The following is a 19000-nucleotide window of genomic DNA, read 5'->3' as shown; positions in this document are numbered from 1 at the left end:
ATCTGAGGGCCCGGATGTTTATGAAAAGATGGACGACATGAAAGACCAACTCCTTGAGCTGCGCAAGAAACTGAAGACTCTGAGGGGTAAGGACCTCTTTGGTAAGAGTGATGATGAGTTGTGCCTAGTGCCCAACGTGAACATCCTTATTAAATTCAAAGTGCCTGACTTTGAGAAATACAAGGGAAACACATGCCCGCTCAGCCATCTTGTGATGTATGCTCGCAAGATGTCAACATAGACAGACAATGATCAACTGGTTATCCACTATTTCCAGGATAGCTTATCAGGTGCCGCGCTCCGGTGGTACATGGGTTTGGAGAGTGCGAACATCCGCTCTTTCAACGTTCTTGGCGAGGCCTTCATCAAGTAATACAAGTATAATGTGGATATGGCTCCTGATAGGGACCAGTTGAGGGCAATGTCGCAGAAGGACAAGGAGACCTTCAAAGAGTACGCCCAGAGATGGCGCGAGTTGGCAGCTCAGATAGTGCCACCCCTAGAAGAGAAGGAGATGACAAAGATCTTTTTGAAGAATTTGAGCTCTTTCTACTATGAGAGGATGATCTCCAGTGTTCCTCAGACTTCACCGAAATGGTGAATATGGGAATGAGACTGGAAGAAGGGGTCCGCGAAGGACGTTTGTGTAGAGAAGACAACTCTTCAGCAAAGCGATATGGGGGCTTTGCCAAGAAGAAAGAGGGAGGGACACATGATGTGTCCTCTCACATCAAAAGAAAACCCACTGTGAAGAGGAAGAACATGTGTCCTGCCGTTAGCTAACACCAGGTGGCTCATATAGCACCTGCCTTTAGAGAAGTTCACCATCAACAACAACAACAACATCGTCCACAACAACAGGTCTACCACCCTTGAAATAATAACAACACCAGCACCCGCATCTACGATAGGAAGAAGGTCACTTTTGATCCGATTCCAATGAGATATGCTGAGCTATATCCTTCTCTGATCGATAGAAAATTGATCACTCCACGAGACCCTCCTGCTGTACCAACCAACCCTCAGTGGTGGTATAAGCCTAAACTACATTGCGTATATCATTCTGGTGCTCCCGGACATGATGTGGAGAATTACTACCCGTTGAAGACCAAGGTGCAAGACCTTGTGAGAAGCGGTATATTATTTTTCGAGGACGTAGGTCCTAATGTTAAGAAGAACCCATTGCCCGAGCATGGGAAAGCTGCTGTGAATATGGTCTAGGGTTACCCTGGCAAATATAAAGTCCTATATGTCAATGATATAAGGCAATCTTTGGTCGAGATGCATAAGCTGTAGTGTGAACACATCCATTATGAGCATGACCATGATAGGTGCCAGGTGTGCACTATCAACGAAAAAGGATGCCGACAAGTTAGAAAGGACATCCAAGAAATGCTGGATCAGGGAATGATCGAAATACTTCAGAATCGTAATGAGGATGAAGTTGATGTTATCTCCCCCGTATTCAGAATTCCAGAGCCTGTTGTCGTCAAATATGATGGCAGCAAGAAGAAGGTTTCTCCAGCTCTTGTAATCAAGCCAGCGGGTCCTGTCCCGTATTCATCAGAAAAAGTTATTCCCTACAGGTACAATGCAGTTATGCTAGAAGATGGAAAAGAGGTGCCTTTGCCCTCGACTTCCATAGTAAGCATTTTTGACGTCAGCGGTGTGACCCGTAGCGGTCGTGTTTTCTCGGTGCAGCCGAAACCCCATGAAGATGTCGTGAGAAGAACAGTTGTTAATCCTGCTAGTCCCGTGGGGACTTCTTCTTCGAATAATCCTGTTGTTAACCCTGTTGTAGTCAAGAATAATAACACTCCTATCCTGGTTGTCCAGTCTGGCACTTTGAGAGAGGATGGTGATGAGATGATGAGGCTCATCAAAAGGAGTGAATATAATGTTGTCGATCAGCTGCTACAGACTCCATCAAAGATATCTGTCTTATCTTTGTTGGTGAACTCTAGGCCACACCGTGAAGCTTTGCAGAGGGTGTTGGACATGGCATACGTGGATTACGATGTCACAATAGAGCAGTTTGATAGCATTGTTGCAAACATAACCGCTTGTAACAATTTGAGCTTCTGTGATGTTGATCTTCCCGAGGAGGGAAAAGACCACCATTTGGCTCTACACATTTCTATGAACGACAAGGATGATGCCTTATCCAATGTGTTGGTGGACACGGGATCATCGCTTAATGTGTTGCCAAAATCCACTCTGGCCAAACTTTCTTACCAGGGGCCTCCCATGAGGCAGAGTGGAGTGGTTGTTAAGGCGTTTGATGGATTGCGCAAAACCGTGATCGGTGAAGTAGAACTCCCGATCAAGATTGGACCTAGTGATTTTCAGATCATTTTCCAGGTCGTGGATATTCATCTGTCTTACAGTTGTTTGCTTGGCAGACCATGGATTCACGAGGCAGACGCCATGACATCCACCCTACACCAGAAGTTGAAATTCGTTAAGAATAAGAAGTTGGTGGTGATAGGGGGAGAGAAGGATCTCTTAGTCAGCCATTTATCTTCCTTTTCCTACATTGATGTCGAGGATGAGGTTGGGACTCCGTTCCAAGACTTATCTATTGCTGAGCCTTCAAAGAAAGGACTTTCTTCATTTGTCTCCTACAATGATGCAAAGTTGGCCATTGAGCATGGTGCAACTACTGGTTTGGGGCAAATGATCAAGTTGGAAGATAATAAATCCCGAGCTAGCATAGGGTACTCTTTTGGTGTTTCTAATGAGCATGGGTTGTTCTAGAGTGGAGGTTTCATCCACACTGTTCAAGGTCAGGAGGTTGCTGCCATTGTTGAAGATGATGAAGAGGAAGATCTTGGCAACTTTGTCATACCTGGAGGAATCTGCAATAATTGGGTCGCTGTTGATGTTCCAACACTTATCCATAAGTCAGCGTAATATGTTCATTTTGTTTGAAAACCCTTCTCCCATGCCAAAGGGAGAAGTGATGACATTGTTGGCATATTTTGATTAATATAATGATATTCATTCAATAATCACATGTTAAATTTTTGTTTTTCCAAATTATTTTTCCTTTTTGCTTTTTTGCATGAAATTGGTGATCACCATAAAACCCTAAAAAGAGAATAAAATCAATCTTTTTCATCTGCATAATGATTTGCCTTGCTTGAATTCTGAAATCTCTTTTATACTAAAAATCATTATGCAGGTTGATCAAACCCATTGAACATAATGATCCAACACCATCTCCCAGCTTTGAGTTCCCTGTATTTGAGGCCGAAGAAGATGATGTTGAAGAGATTCCTGATGAGATTATTTGTTTGTTTGAGCACGAGGAGAAGATCATTCAGCCACATCTTGAGAATCTGGAAATAGTCAACTTAGGATCTGAAGACTGCGTTCGTGAAGTAAAGATTGGGGCACTCCTTGAAGAGTCTGTGAAAAAGGGGTTGATTGAGTTGCTACGCGAATATATCGACGTCTTTGCCTAGTCGTATGAAGACATGCCTGGTCTAGATACTGATATCGTACAACATTTCTTGCGGTTGAAGCCTGAGTGTGTGCCTGTAAAGCAGAAGCTCAGAAGAACTCATCCAGATATGGCAGTGAAGATTAAAGAAGAAGTTCAGAAGCAAATTGATGCGGGGTTTCTGGTGACTTCTACATATCCTCAATGGGTGGCCAATATTGTGCCCGTGCCTAAGAAAGATGGAAGAGTATGAATGTGTGTGGACTACCGTGACTTGAATAAAGCTAGTCCGAAAGATGATTTTCCTCTACCACACATTGATATGTTGGTAGACAATACAGCTAAATTCAATGTCTTCTCATTCATGGACGGATTTTCCGGTTATAACCAGACTAAAATGGCACCCGAGGATATGGAGAAGACAACATTAATCACACCTTAGGGAACATTCTGTTATCGAGTGATGCCCTTCGGTTTGAAGAACGCCAGAGCCACGTATCAACGTGCTATGACTACCTTGTTTCATGATATGATGCACAAGGAGATTGAGGTGTATGTTGATGATATGATTGCGAAGTCGAAAACGAAAGTTGAACATGTAGAACACTTGGTAAAGCTTTTCCAGCGTTTGAGGAAGTACAAACTCCGCCTGAATTCGAACAAGTGTACATTTGGTGTTCATTCTGGCAAGTTATTGGGCTTTGTTGTCAGTGAAAGAGGTATTGAAGTTGATCCTGCCAAGGTCAAAGCAATACAAGAGATGCCTGCGCCCAAAACTGAGAAGCAAGTCCGAGGTTTTCTTGGCCGCTTGAATTACATTTCCAGATTTATATCCCACATGACTGCCACATGTGCGCCTATATTCAAGATCCTCTAGAAAGATCAGCGTCATGATTGGACCGAGGATTGCCAAAAAGCCTTTGACAGTATCAAAGAGTATTTGTCCGAGTCTCTGATTCTGTCTCCGCCTGTTGAAGGGAGACCGTTGATTATGTACTTGACTGTGCTTGATGACTCTATGGGTTGTATCCTTGGTCAGCAAGACGAATCAGGGAAGAAAGAATATGCAATATACTACTTGAGTAAGAAGTTCACTGATTGTGAGTCTCGATACTCAACGTTTGAGAAGACATGTTGTGCTTTGGCTTGGGCCGCTAAGCGTTTACGCCAGTATATGTTGAATAATACGACTTGGATGATATCCAAAATGGATCCAATCAAATATATCTTTGAGAAGCCTGCTTTAACTGGGAGGATTTCCCGTTGGAAGATGTTGTTATCTGGGTATGATATTGAGTATCGAGCTCAAAAAGCTATTAAAGGTAGTATCTTGGCTGACCATTTGGCACATCAACCAATTGAGGATTATCAGTCTATGCAGTACGACTTCCCGGATGAGGAGATTATGTATTTGAAGATGAAAGATTGTGATGATCCTACGCTCGATGAAGGGCCAGAGCCTGGTTCCCGATGGAGTATGGTGTTTGATGGTGTTGTTAACCAATATGGAAATGGTATTGGGGCAGTGATTATTACTCCTCAGGGCACACATTTTCCTTTTACAGCAAGGCTAACTTTCAAATGCACGAATAACATGGCAGAGTATGAGGCATGTGTAACACCCCAAAATTTGCCCTCCTCATTCATGCATTCATTTAGCATTTCATATTGCATTTCATCATGTCAATCAGAATTAGATCCAAGAAACTTCGAAAAAAAAAAAATAACGAAAAAAAAAAAATTATTGTTTTACAAAAAAATAAATAAATAAATAAAAATAATAATAAAAAATAAATAAAATATAACAAAAAATTTTGGACTTGGGTCTCTCTCATTTGAGCCCACAAAATCATGAAATTCAGTCTATAAATACCAAGGCTTCACTTGAGAAAAAGGAAGAGAAGCAAAAATACTCTGAGGTTTCCTTGGAACAAAACCCTGAGGAAAAAGATAGTGAGAGAAGAGCTAACAAAGTTCAGAGCAGCCTCCAAACCCTGAAGGGAACTCAACTGCACAGAATCACATTTGCCTCACATAAACCCTAAAGGTTGTTTTGTAAACCTCACGGGTGCAACTCAATTTCAATCAAGCTCTCCAATCAGGTTTGCCCTATATCCATCATCTTTATGCCTTTAATTTGAATGCTCTAAATGTATGAGGTATTATGAGTGAATTTGATACCCTTTTGATGCATGTGTTTGACAAGAGGTTTAGGCCTCCTACCCTTGGTTGCTTTTTGTGAGCTTTTTTGTGAATTGAAAGAGCATGATTCATGTGGTTACATTTTGATTTGGGGGAAACCCTTGATTACCCTATTTTTTTTGTCTCTAACCTGTTTGTTGAGTTTTTGTGAGGGCTCACATGACTTTTGCAGGGATAACTTGCGTGGTTTCCCACTTTATTTGTGGGATACCCCCTGGAGGTTCATTCCGATTATCTGTACTGACTCACCTTTCTTTGATGGCATTAGCTTGGGAGATCCCTGGGTTTCTTACTCCTTTAATTGTTGTTACTTCGGATCTTTATCCGTGTGGTACTTTTACCTTTTTTCCGTATTTTATCGCTTTCTTAGCTGGAAGACCTCGATAGGAGGCATTTGTTTTCTTTTGTTTATTTACTTATGTGCCCCCTTGTTGGCACATTTACTTTATACATGTTTGTTTTGTATGTGTTTGTATCCCTGCAGGTAGCGCGGTTCCTTCGTCAAGGACTGCCTTTTTGCCCTTGAGCATCCCAAACCCTAAAACTGAAAGCAACACGTTAACTCCTTCTACTACAGGCAAGTAAGTCTCCAAAGGACGAGCATCCGGTAGATTGCGTAGTGACGTCGTTCGTCCAAAACCCAATCCATAACCCCGTAGTTAGCCGAACTACATTTTGCTCTGATTCTCAGGCCAGATGAGATACGTAGGCATAAGACGCGATCTCTTAGCGAGCACACATCCCCCCAACCTATAGGTCAACCGAGTTACGAAGACTCTGATTCTCATATTCATATGAGATACGTATGCAGTGGATGCGACATCTGCGCGAGTCATTTTCATTTAACCCTTTTTTTTAGTAAATAACACATTAGATAAACCCACACCCTTTAGACAAGAACTACAAAAGTGGATCCCGTAGAGTACTACGGATGCGTAGGGGTGCTAATACCTTCCCTTCGCATAACCGACTCCCGAACCCAAGATTTGGTTGCAAGACCCCGTCTTGTCCTTTCCTTTTTCAAGTTTACTTCGAGCGTTTCCTTTCCCTCCTTTGGGATGAATAACGCACGGTGGCGACTCTTCTGTCATTTTCTTTCGCCGGTTGTTTTTTCGCGCACTGTATTTTTCAGGTTGCGACAGCTGGCGACTCTGCTGGGGACTGAAAGAAGTTGACCTCTTGCTGGTCCATCTTCCCTAAGCGAGTCCCTCCTAGCTTGTGTGATTTCTTGTTTATTGGGTGTTCATGCTTTTGTACCTTTATTTGCTTACCTGCTTGCATGCATCTGTTGTATCTGTTGGATCTGTTTGTTTGTTTGTTGGGATGGGGTGTTCTATGAGAGATAAGCCCATTACCCAGGCTTGAGTGTACACACAGGTTTTAGAGTGGATAATCATGAGGCTTGCGTGGCGTGTTGCTACGTTAAGTCGTTCGTGAAGAACCACACCCAGACGAGGTTTCTTTTGGATATATTATGTCTTACGGGTGTTCCGTAACGGCAGGATGTTCCTCTAGAAATCGTCGACTCTGGTGACCATTTCCCGAGAACTCAGTCGAGGCCTCTCCTCCGAGACGTGATTATGTTAGCTCTGGTGGGCGCATTCTCGCTGCTCAATCCGAGGATCCCGAGACTGGGAACTTGCTATTAGGATGTCCTGTTGAGGGGAGTCAATGGAGGTCTTTTGTCCCGTAATAATACCAAACCTTCAGTGGTAAACGTATTATTCGCGACTGAAGGGCTGAAGCTGACGAACTTCTGTTCTTAGAACCTACCAGTGAGGGGCGGGCTAAATTCAGGAAACCTTAACCTCCAACCAACCCGGTTTTTTGGAGCAGAGTTTTGGTCTTGTATTATATTCCTCAGTGAATTTCTCTCCAGGCAGTGCAACCTGACAGATGTTCAAGCGGATCCATCAATTCTGATTGACATGCCTTTGCATTGCATAACATCATCTGCATATTTGCATCCAACATCTCATGCTTATTCATTTGCAGGGTATTCCCTTTCAAAATGGGGGTGCCTTAAAACTGAACAAGCAGTGCATCGCATACCATGCATATTAACCCTTGTCTGTTTTGCAGGTGTCACCGCAGTGTCTAATGTTTGTTCCCTGTATCAGGCAGTTATTGGTCCCAAGCGAGTCCACAGGTACCCGACAAAGGAAAATCGTCCACAGCTAGCGATGGACCAAGTACAGAAAGAGCTGGCTGATATGCGTGAAAGGATGGATCAGTTCATGACATTGACGACTGGTATGGCAGAAGGCCAGGAAAAGCTGTTGGAAATGGTATTGGCGGAAGTTGCAATGTGAATCAAGGAATTCGGATTAACGGGCGCCCCGTTACTGAAGATTATCAGTATGATCAATTTTCTTTGCACGACGAGGCCCTCGAGACCACTCGCCGTATGGATGAGCTTGCTGAGAAGCTTAAATCTTTGGAGTCTCAAAATTCCTTAGGCTTTGATGTCACAAATCTTGGTCTGGTTCAGGGAGTAAGGATTCCTCACAAGTTCAAACCCCCTACTTTTGAGAAATACAACGGGGCTTCTTGCCCACGCACTCATCTCCAATCTTATCTGGGAAGGTTGAGAGCTCACACGGAAGATGAAAAGCTGTGGATGTACTATTTTGAAGACAGTCTAACTGGAGCTTCTCATGAATGGTATTCTCATTTGTCTCGTACTACCATCAAGAGCTGGAAAGACTTGGCAGAGGCTTTTGTCAAGCAATATCAATACAACTTGGACATGGCTCCAAATCGGACCTTGTTGCAAGGTATGTCTCAGACTGCCAAGGAAACCTTTAGAGAGTATGCTCAGCGTTGGAGACAGATTGCTGCGTTCGTCCAACCCCCTATGTCTGAAAGGGAGATGGCGGACATGTTCATGAACACTCCTCAAGGCAATTATATTGAGAGATTGGCTGTTTGCCCGTCAATCAGATTTGCAGAGATAGTAATTGCTGGAGAAAGAATCGAGAGTCTGTTGAAGATGGGCCGAATTCAAGACAATAGTGCTTCCAACTCATCAGGTCCCAAGAGACCGTTTGCTGGTAACGGTCAGCTAAGAAAAGAAGGCGAGGCAAGCGTTGTGTATGCCAGCAGAGGAAGGGGTAGAGGACGCCCTAATTATTATCAAGATCAAGTGGCCGCAGTCACTATTCCAACACCTGTTCCTCAACCGTAATATCATCCGCAACAACAACCCAGGTACAATAATCAACAACAAGGAGGTAATCCGGGTCAGCAGAGACACTATCAACAACGTCCAAGGCAGACGGACCGGGTCATCGAACCAATCCCAATGCCTTATTCAGTATTACTTCCCAAGCTGATTGACATGAATCTGGTTACGTTGAGAACTCTGGCCCCACCAATCGATCCCAATAATTTGCCTAGAGGTTATGATGTTAACGCCAGATGTGTTTTTCACTCCAACGCACCTGGCCATACTACAGATAATTGCAAGGCTCTCCAGTTAAAGGTACAAGATTTGAGAGATGCCCAGGCTATCAATTTTACTCTGGTGCCTAATGTTATCCAGAACCCGATGCCGGCTCACGGCGGGCAGAGGATTAATGTTGTTGATAGTGGGGAAACTTTGAATTTGGTTTCTGATGTGACTAAGGTGAAGACTTCGCTATCGGTGGTTAAAGACCGACTTCTGAAAGGACAGATTTTCCCGGGCTGTGGGGAAGAATGCAGAAATTGTCAAGCTGCCGAAAACGGATGTGACAGTTTGAGAAGGGGTATTCAGCAACTGATAGATGAAGGTTGTCTTCAGTTTGATCAGGCCCGTCCAGGGAAGAATGATGTATCGACGGTGACGTTTTATTTCACTCCTGAAGAAATATATGTTCCCGAGAGACTCGCTCCGACAACAATATATTTCCCAGAAAGTACAGAACCAGCAGCGGTGAACATCGAAAGTTCAGCACCAGTTGCAATTTACTCTGACAGCCCTCAACCGACTTTGGTTGGTCCGATCACCATCACAATACCAGGACCCATTCCGTATGAGAAAGACAGTGCTATCCCGTGGCACTATGGGGCTGATATCTACTGCCATGGGCAGAAAGTTAACGAAGAAGACATTGACATTGGTAGCTCCGCTGTAGACAATGTTGGAGGGGTTGGTGGCTTCACTCGCAGTGGACGCCTATTTGCACCATCAACATTACGCGCGAATACTAAAGCCGAGGCAGCTGCCAAGGCTAAAGGGAAACAGATGGCCGCCGAAGAGGTTACTACTGAGGAAGATCCTCCTAAGACCGCATTCGAGAAGGAAGTGGATGAGTTTATGAGGATTATCAAGAAAAGTGACTACAAGGTAGTCGACCAGCTAAATCAGACACCCTCAAAGATCTCCATTCTGTCACTATTGATGTGCTCTGAGGCGCACAGAGCAGCCTTGTTGAAAGTACTGAATATGGCCTATGTTCCACCAGAGATAACTGTTAACCAGCTGGAGTCGGTAGTTTCCAATGTAAACGCTAGCCGGGGGCTAGGTTTCACCGATAATGACCTGACATCTGAGGGCAGGAATCACAACAAAGCCTTGCATATCACAATGGAGTGCAAAGGGGAGATGCTTTCCCATGTTTTGGTTGATACAGGCTCTTCTCTGAATGTTCTTCCAAAGAAAGCCTTAATGAAGTTGGATTGCGATGACACCATCCTGAGGCCAAGTAACTTAGTTGTGAGGGCTTTTGATGGCTCTAAGAGAGCTGTCTTTGGCGAAGTTGAGTTGCCAGTTAAGATTGGACCGCAGGTGTTCAAGAGTACCTTTTATGTGATGGATATCCAGCCTGCCTATAGCTGTCTGCTAGGTCGGACTTGGATTCATGTTGCTGGTGCTGTTACTTCTACCCTCCACCAGAAGCTCAAATATGAACTAGAAGGTCAGGTCGTCACTGTCTGTGGTGAAGAGGATATTTTTGTTAGCCACCTGTCTACATTTAAGTATGTAGAGATGGATGGCGAGATGCACGAGATTCTGTGTCAGGGCTTCGAAGCCATAAACATCAATGAGGTCGCGCCCGAAGCTGTCTTTTCACCTGAGTTTGAGAAGGTCGGGACTTCTATCTCTTCATACAAGCAAGCTGTCGAAGTGGTTAAAGCTGGTAATGCCCAAGGCTGGGGCAAATTTGTGGAGCCAGTCATCAAAGAAGACAAGTTTGGATTGGGGTATGCTCTGGGATCTCAGAAGAATGAAACTGGTACTCTCTCCAGTGGGGGTTTGGTTTCTCCTCACATCGTCAATGCTGCAGATGAAGACAAGGCTGACAGCGACTGTGACTTAGATAGCTGGATTCGCCCGTGTGTCCCGGGAGAAAAGCTCGACAATTGGTCGTCTGAAAAAACCGTCCGGGTTACTCTACTGAAAGAGTGATTTTTATTGTTTTCCTTTATTACATGCATAATAAAGTCTTACACTTTGCCCAAGGTGTAACGGCTCATTTGTAGGGCCATCCATTTAGTTACATTTCGCAATTATTTTTATCATCAATAAAGGACGGCTTTTGCAAACAATTTTGTGTTCTCTTTCTTTCAGTTTTTTTTACTTTTACAAAAAAAAATGGCAATGTTTCTTTTTTCGTTTTTTCTTTCTTTCCAAAAAAAAATCTCTCATTCTAAGGTAAAGCATGATCCTCCATCATGCAGAGCTGACAACCCAGATCTCACTACTAACGACACTGCTATGGCCAAGTATGACTTTGACAATCCTATCTATTAAGCCGAAGAAGGGGTTGAGGAAGATTGTGAATTGCCTGAAGGGTTAGCCAGATTGTTGAAACAGGAGGACCGAGCTATTACACCTTATTAGGAGGTGATTGAGACCGTCAACATCGGTACCGCAGACGACAAGAAAGAGATCAAGATCGGGGCAAGTCTACAGGCCGAGAGGAAAGACCGTTGATCATGTACTTGACTGTGTTAAAAAGGTCAATGGGTTGTGTGCTCGGTCAGCATGACGAGTCAGGTCGAAAAGAGCATGCAATATACTACCTTAGCAAAAGTTTACCGATTGTGAACAAAGATACTCATTGCTCGAGAAAACTTGTCGCGCTTTGGCATGGGCTGCTCGCCGACTAAGACATTATATGTTGACTCACACGACTCTATTGATATCAAAAATGGATCCAGTCAAGTATATTTTTGAAAAGCCAGCACTTACCGGAAAGGTTACTAGGTGACAAATGATACTGATAGAGTATGACATCCAATACACTTCACAAAAAGCCATCAAGGGAAGTGTCTTGTCAGACTATCTTGCAGAGCAACCGATTGATGATTACCAACCTATGAGGTTTGACTTTCCTGATGAGGACATCATGTTTCTCAAATCGAAAGATTGAGAGGAACCACTCCCGGAGGAGGGGCCTGACCCTGAATCCAAATGGGTTATGATGTTTGATGGGGCGGTCCACGTCAATGGTCGCGGAGTTGGTGTAGTGTTGATCACACTAGAAGGGGGTTCATATGCCATTTGGTGCCTGAATAAATTTTCCCTGCACCAACAATGAAGCCGAATACGAAGCTTGTATCCTAAGACTTGAGGAAGCCGTCAATATACAGATTAAAAACCTGGATGTATACAAGGATTCAGCTTTGGTCATCAATCAAACCAACGGGAAATGGTATACACCTCAGCCTCATCTGGCTCCTTACAGAGACTACACGAGAAGATCGTTGACTTTCTTTTGAAGAAAACCAATTTGCTGATGCTTTGTTTACCTTGTCTTCGATGATTAAGGTGCTATGCTAGAACTACGTACCCAGAATTGACGTATCTCGGTCAGAGACGAATGAAGAAAGCATTTGGTCAGAAAGTGCGCCCTCGGGGGTATCAAGTCGGTGAATTGGTACTCAAAAGATTTCTTCCTCCCAACACAGATCACAGGGGCAAATGGACACCGAACTATGAGTTTTCGTACGTGGTTAAAAGGATTTTCTATGGCGGAGCTTTGATGCTAACAACCATGGATGGCGAAGGATTCCCGTCCCCTATTAACTCAGACGCAGTTAAAAAAAATATACTTCGCATAAAATAGACCCGCTGGACGATAAAAAGAATAGTCCAGGCAAAAAAAGGGCATCCCGACGAACCAAAAAAAAAGAATAAAGAGGTTCGGGCAAAAATTAGGGATATAAAAAAAGAGTACACCCGGTGAGTCGAAAACCCAAAAGGGCGGCTCAGGCAAAAATGGGTATCCCGGTGGATTGAAAACCCGAAAAGGGGGCGATCCAGGCAAAAGTTAGGGAATAAGTGAATGACTGTGATCTGAGTTCATCAGTGTTATATCACCGTTTCATTCAATCCAGCAATCTTCGAAGGTTAAAGACCGACTAATCATCCACTTCAGAAAGCAAGATGAGCAGAGCGTCTTGAGGACATACGAGCCATAGCAGAGTCGAAACTCGGTGGGACCCCGTATCCCCATTGCCATTAGGATAGTTCTCTTTTTATAGCGATCACCTCTTTTCAGGGATCAGCTTCCTGATACCCTCGCCTATTCCTGGCACAAATTTTCTCCCCAGTAAGAGTCGAATAATTTAGTTAAAGAGCCTCTTTATTTTTCATTTATCAGTTTGTTTGCAAAAATATCCGAATTTTTGATAAAACATATTGCATACGAACATAATGGTGGCTTTTGCAGATGATTTGCACAGGAAAACATTTAAAATTGCTTTGAATGTGCTTAATCCCGGACGGTGAATTCAAACCGAGTAATTCCCCCGAGGCATACGTGTATTTTTGGTTGCAGGTCACAGGAATCGGATGCCAAGTCATGAATCCTCATCCCCAAGCGGTTGACAAAGTCTCTCCTCAGCAGAGCATGTTCCCCAATAGAGTTGACAGTATCCAGACTATATATCCCCAGCGGAGTTGACAGTGTCAGACTGTATCCCCAGTAGATTATTTTTAACAGATTTGTTAATCCCCAGCTTGAGGGCGATTAGCAAGTTCATATCCCCAGCAAAGGTCGTTTCCTACGACATTTCCCCAGGAAGTGTTTTCCCCACAGACTCTCCTCACAGAGCCTCGCCGAACAAAGTTTCCATAGTTGATACTCCCCCCGCAAGGTCAACTTTTCAAGCAGCCAATTTATTTTTGGTGGCTCATTGGTCCCGGCAGACGGATCATTCCCCACATAGCATTCAAGGATTGATACAGCGATTTGTTCCCTACCGGAGTTTGCTTCCCCAAGCAGATTTCTTTTACACCATGCATAACATTTGCATTTGCATGCATATCATATCAAGCATACACATACGCTGATAAACAGGTTCTTCCAAGCAGACTGAAGAATTACTTTACAACCAAGGTCATGAGCTCCAGCCAGAGGATCAAGCGTGAGTGATCCAGCCTGAGGGTCGTTTTGAAGATTCAGCCTGAGAATCGTTTTCCAGTGATCCAGCCTGAGGGTCATTCCGAAGATTCAGCCTGAGAATCGTTTTCCAGTGATCCGGCCTGAGGTTCATTTCGAAGATTCAGCCTGAGAATCGTGTTCCAGTGATCCAGCCTGAGGGTCATTTCGAAGATTCAGCCTGAGAATCGTGTTCCAGTAAGCCAGCCTAAGGCTCAATTTGAAGATTCCCCAGTGAAGTCGCCTACAAGCTTTATTTCCCCAGCAAGCCCAAGTCTAATTGAGGAGTCGTTACAACATGTTCTAGCCCGAAGAATATGTACGAAGCCCAAAAGTGGAATATTCTCGAAGCTGCATATCTAATATGAAGGTTAGGTGTAGATTTCAAAAGAGGGTCAACCAGCGCATGCCTCAGATGCGGGATCCTAATTATGGGAATTTATCATCAAAACAATCCAGATCTAGCCAGAAGATCGAAGTAGATTCAGCCAGAGAATCGAAACAAAGAAGATCTAGCCAGAAGATCGAAAATCGCAACAATTCAGATCTAGCCAGAAGATCGAAGTAGATTCAACCAAAGAATCAAAGGAAATAGATTCAGCCAGAGAATCAAAATGAAGGAGATCTAGCCAGAAGATCGAAGAAGATCTAGCCAGAAGATCAAAATCGTATCCAGCCCGAGGATCAAAATTAATATCCAACCAGAGGACTAAATTGAGTATAGGTTCAGCCAGAGGATCGAAACTCCAGATTAAGCCAGAAGACTGATTCAGATCCAGCCAGAGGATCGGAAGAAAAATAAACAGCGCGGTGTATTTCCGCATTTTTGTGGTGTTCTCGGAGCGTAAATTTTTGGTCTGTCTTTGGTATTCAATCACAGCTCACCCCGTTTGTTTGATAAGTTGTTCGCTTTCATCCTACTCGGGTTAGGTGATGATTGAATAAGGGCAGCTGTAACACCCCAAAATTTGCCCTCCTCATTCATGCATTCATTTAGCATTTCATATTGCATTTCATCATGTCAATCAGAATTAGATCCAAGAAACTTCGGAAAAAAAATAATAATAATAATAATAATTTTTTATAAAAAAAAATAAAAATAAAAATAAAAAAATAAATAAAATATAACAAAAAATTTTGGACTTGGGTCTCTCTCATTTGAGCCCACAAAACCATGAAATTCAGTCTATAAATACCAAGGCTTCACTTGAGAAAAAGGAAGAGAAGCAAAAATACTCTGAGGTTTCCTTGGAACAAAACCCTGAGGAAAAAGATAGTGAGAGAAGAGCTAACAAAGTTCAGAGCAGCCTCCAAACCCTGAAGGGAACTCAACTGCACAGAATCACATTTGCCTCACATAAACCCTAAAGGTTGTTTTGTAAACCTCACGGGTGCAACTCAATTTCAATCAAGCTCTCCAATCAGGTTTGCCCTATATCCATCATCTTTATGCCTTTAATTTGAATGCTCTAAATGTATGAGGTATTATGGGTGATTTGATACCCTTTTGATGCATGTGTTTGACAAGAGGTTTAGGCCTCCTACCCTTGGTTGCTTTTTGTGAGCTTTTTTGTGAATTGAAAGAGCATGATTCATGTGGTTACATTTTGATTTGGGGGCAACCCTTGATTACCCTATTTTTTTTGTCTCTAACCTGTTTGTTGAGTTTTTGTGAGGGCTCACATGACTTTTGCAGGGATAACTTGCGTGGTTTCCCACTTTATTTGTGGGATACCCCCTGGAGGTTCATTCCGATTACCAGTACTGACTCACCTTTCTTTGATGGCATTAGCTTGGGAGATCCCTGGGTTTCTTACTCCTTTAATTGCTGTTACTTCAGATCTTTATCCGTGTGATACTTTTACCCCTTTTCCGCATTTTATCGCTTTCTTAGCTGGAAGACCTCGATAGGAGGCATTTGTTTTCTTTTGTTTATTTACTTCTGTGCCCCCTTGTTGGCACATTTACTTTATACATGTTTGTTTTGTATGTGTTTGTATCCCTGCAGGTAGCGCGGTTTGTAACACCCCAAATAAAGAAAAAGAATTATTTAATTAAGTTGATAATATATTTATTAATTTAATTAAATAAAATTGAATTATTGGATTATTATTATTATTAATAATAATTATTGGAAAAATATATAAGTTGGAATAAGGAAAGGGTTTCATTTTTTTTTTGGAAAAGGTTTCACGTGAGAAACAGAGAAGCTGCAGAGAAGAGGAAGAAGGGCAAAGAGCCGAAAAGCACGGTTGAGGAACGGAGAAGCTAAAGCTTAGAGATTTGCCGGATTATCTCAGGTAAGGGGGGTTTATCGTCGTTTAATGGGTATTATCGATTAACATGTAATGGGTAGTGATAAGCCGTCGATTGACCCTAATTGGGATTTAGAATGCTGAGAAATTATGTTGAATAAGTTGTATTAAAGCTGAAATTGAATTTGTGTTTGAGTGTATTGTGAATTTCTGAGCGTATAGCTTTTTACGGAAGTTGAATCGGAGGTCCGGAAGTCCTCCAACGGCGGAAAATGCGGAAACTCTGCATTCTGCCTTGTGTTAGCGCAGGAACTGTTGTTTCGCCTGCGTTAACCGGTTAACCCAGGGTGTTAACCGGTTAACACTGTTATAAATTGTGAAAAATGTTGAGTTTTGCCTGCGTTAACCGGTTAACCTATAGCGTTAACCGGTTAACACTGTTGCGTTTTGCCTGGAAGTGTAATTTTCCTGCGTTAACCGGTTAACCTATAGCGTTAACCGGTTAACACTGTTGCAGTATGTAAAAATGGTTGATTTTTATGATGTAAGTGTAATTGGTGATTGGCCTATTGTATCCAATTGTGATAAATAAATTCGTGGAGTCTATGTTGTGAAATGTTGATGCAAATATGTTGATAAGTTGCTTTTGTGGAAAATATTAAGTTGTAGGCTGATGAGCCAAAGTTGAATATAAGTTGTTTTGTTGAAAATGCTGAGTTGTAGGCTGAGGAGCCAAAGTTGATTTTAAGTTGTTGTTGCTGGAAACGCTGTTATGTTGTCGTTGTTTTATGTTGTTGAACTTTCAAGTCGTACATGCCATATACATTCATATGCATTAAGTCGGGGCTTTTGCTCACACCACGTTGGCCTGGATTGGCAAAATTATGGGGCTTTTGCTCACACCACGTTGGCCTGGATTGGCAAAATTATGGGGCTTTTGCTCACACCACGTTGGCCTGGATTGGCAAATTTTTAAGTTGAAAGTTGTAGGCTTATGCCTTGATGCCCACTAAACTGGCAATGATTTTAAGTTGGGAGTTTTACTCCAAATGGTACCACATGCATGAAGAGTCGAGTCTCATTTGAGTTGCATTTACGTTGTGTTTGAATATGATGTTGAGTTGAATATGCTGCTACTGAATGCATGATATGATGTGGGTGATTAACGTGTAAAGTTACTTAACATAACATGATGATTTATAATATTTGTTATATCGATTGAGGAACTCACCCTTACAGTTATATTTTTCAGGTAACGAGCAGTGAGTTGAGTAGAAGCTAGTGCTCGAAGTCTAGAGTGGTTTTAGTGGGTCATGCTCTGATAGATGTAACATCGGGACGGGATGTTTAATTGTTTTATTGTTGGTTATGGAACCTTTTACTTGTAAAACGTTATGTGTTTCGAATAGTTGGTTGAATTCTATCCGCTGCGTATTTTTGAAATGTTTCATGGTTGATATAATAAAAGAGCATGACAGTTGTTATGATGAATGAGGTGATTCGAAGATGTGACACCCTTGTTTGTGTATTTACTCTGATAATTAATTGTTGTTGTTATTGAATATTTGGGGTATTTAGAAGGGTGTTACATTAGTGGTATCAGAGCAGGTCGGTCTGTCCGGCCAGTTGTCGTGTCGTTACTGTCTAACAATTGTGTAATTGTTACTAGTCTAACTTTTAAGTTGTGTTGTAGTGATAAGTTGAAATGGCTGGAAGGAATGACGCTGCAATGGCTGCCGCAATGCAAGCAATGGCACAAGCGGTACAGAACTTGCCAAATGCTGGTGGGGATGCTGGATCACGTAGCTTGGCGACTTTTCAGAGAGAGAATCCGCCGGTGTTTAAAGGGAAGCATGATCCAGATGCAGCTTTAGGATGGTTGAAAGAGATTGAGAGAATCTTTCATGTTATGGATTGCACTCCAGCTCAGAAGGTTCGGTATGGTACTCACATGCTAGCAGTCGAAGCTGATGACTGGTGGCTAGAGACTCACGAGAGGTTGACTGTGGCAGGTGAAGACGTTACTTGGGATGTATTCCGTAGGGAATTTCTGAGAAAGTATTACCCGGAAGATGTCCGTGGTAAGAAGGAAATTGAGTTCCTTGAGCTGAAGCAAGGAAACATGTCTGTCACTGATTATGCTGCGAAATTTGTGGAGTTGTCCAAATTTTATCCTCATTACACTGGTGCTGGTGCTGAATTTTCAAAGTGCATCAAGTTTGAAAATGGACTGCGCTCTGAAATTAAGAAGGTTGTTGGGTATCAGAAGATACGCATTTTTACTGAATTGGTTGATAGCTGCAGGATATTTGAAGAGGACAATAATGCTCATTATAAGATTGTCAGTGACCGCAGGGGAAAGCAACATCAGAACCGTGGCAAGCCGTATGATGTTCCAGCTGGAAAAGGGAAGCAAAGAGCTGCTCCGGCTCAGAGAACTAGTGGGGGAGGTGCTCCTGCTGGTATAGTTTGCTTCAAGTGTGGTCAGGCTGGTCATAAGAGTAATGTATGCACTGCTGAAGTAAAGAGGTGTTTTCGCTGTGGTAAGATTGGCCATGCAATAGCTGATTGCAAGCACAAGGAAGTGATTTGTTTTAATTGCGGAGAAGAAGGGCATATTGGAAGTCAGTGTCAGAAGCCGAAGAAAGGGAATCAGTCAGGAGGCAAGGTCTTTGCTTTATCGGGTTCCGAGACTTCTGCAGATGACCGTTTGATCCGAGGTACGT

Source organism: Lathyrus oleraceus, chromosome 5 (assembly GCF_024323335.1).
Source record: "Lathyrus oleraceus cultivar Zhongwan6 chromosome 5, CAAS_Psat_ZW6_1.0, whole genome shotgun sequence".
Classification (NCBI taxonomy): domain Eukaryota; kingdom Viridiplantae; phylum Streptophyta; class Magnoliopsida; order Fabales; family Fabaceae; genus Lathyrus; species Lathyrus oleraceus.
The sequence above is the reverse complement of the archived record's forward strand: the minus strand, read 5'-3'. Positions refer to the sequence as shown.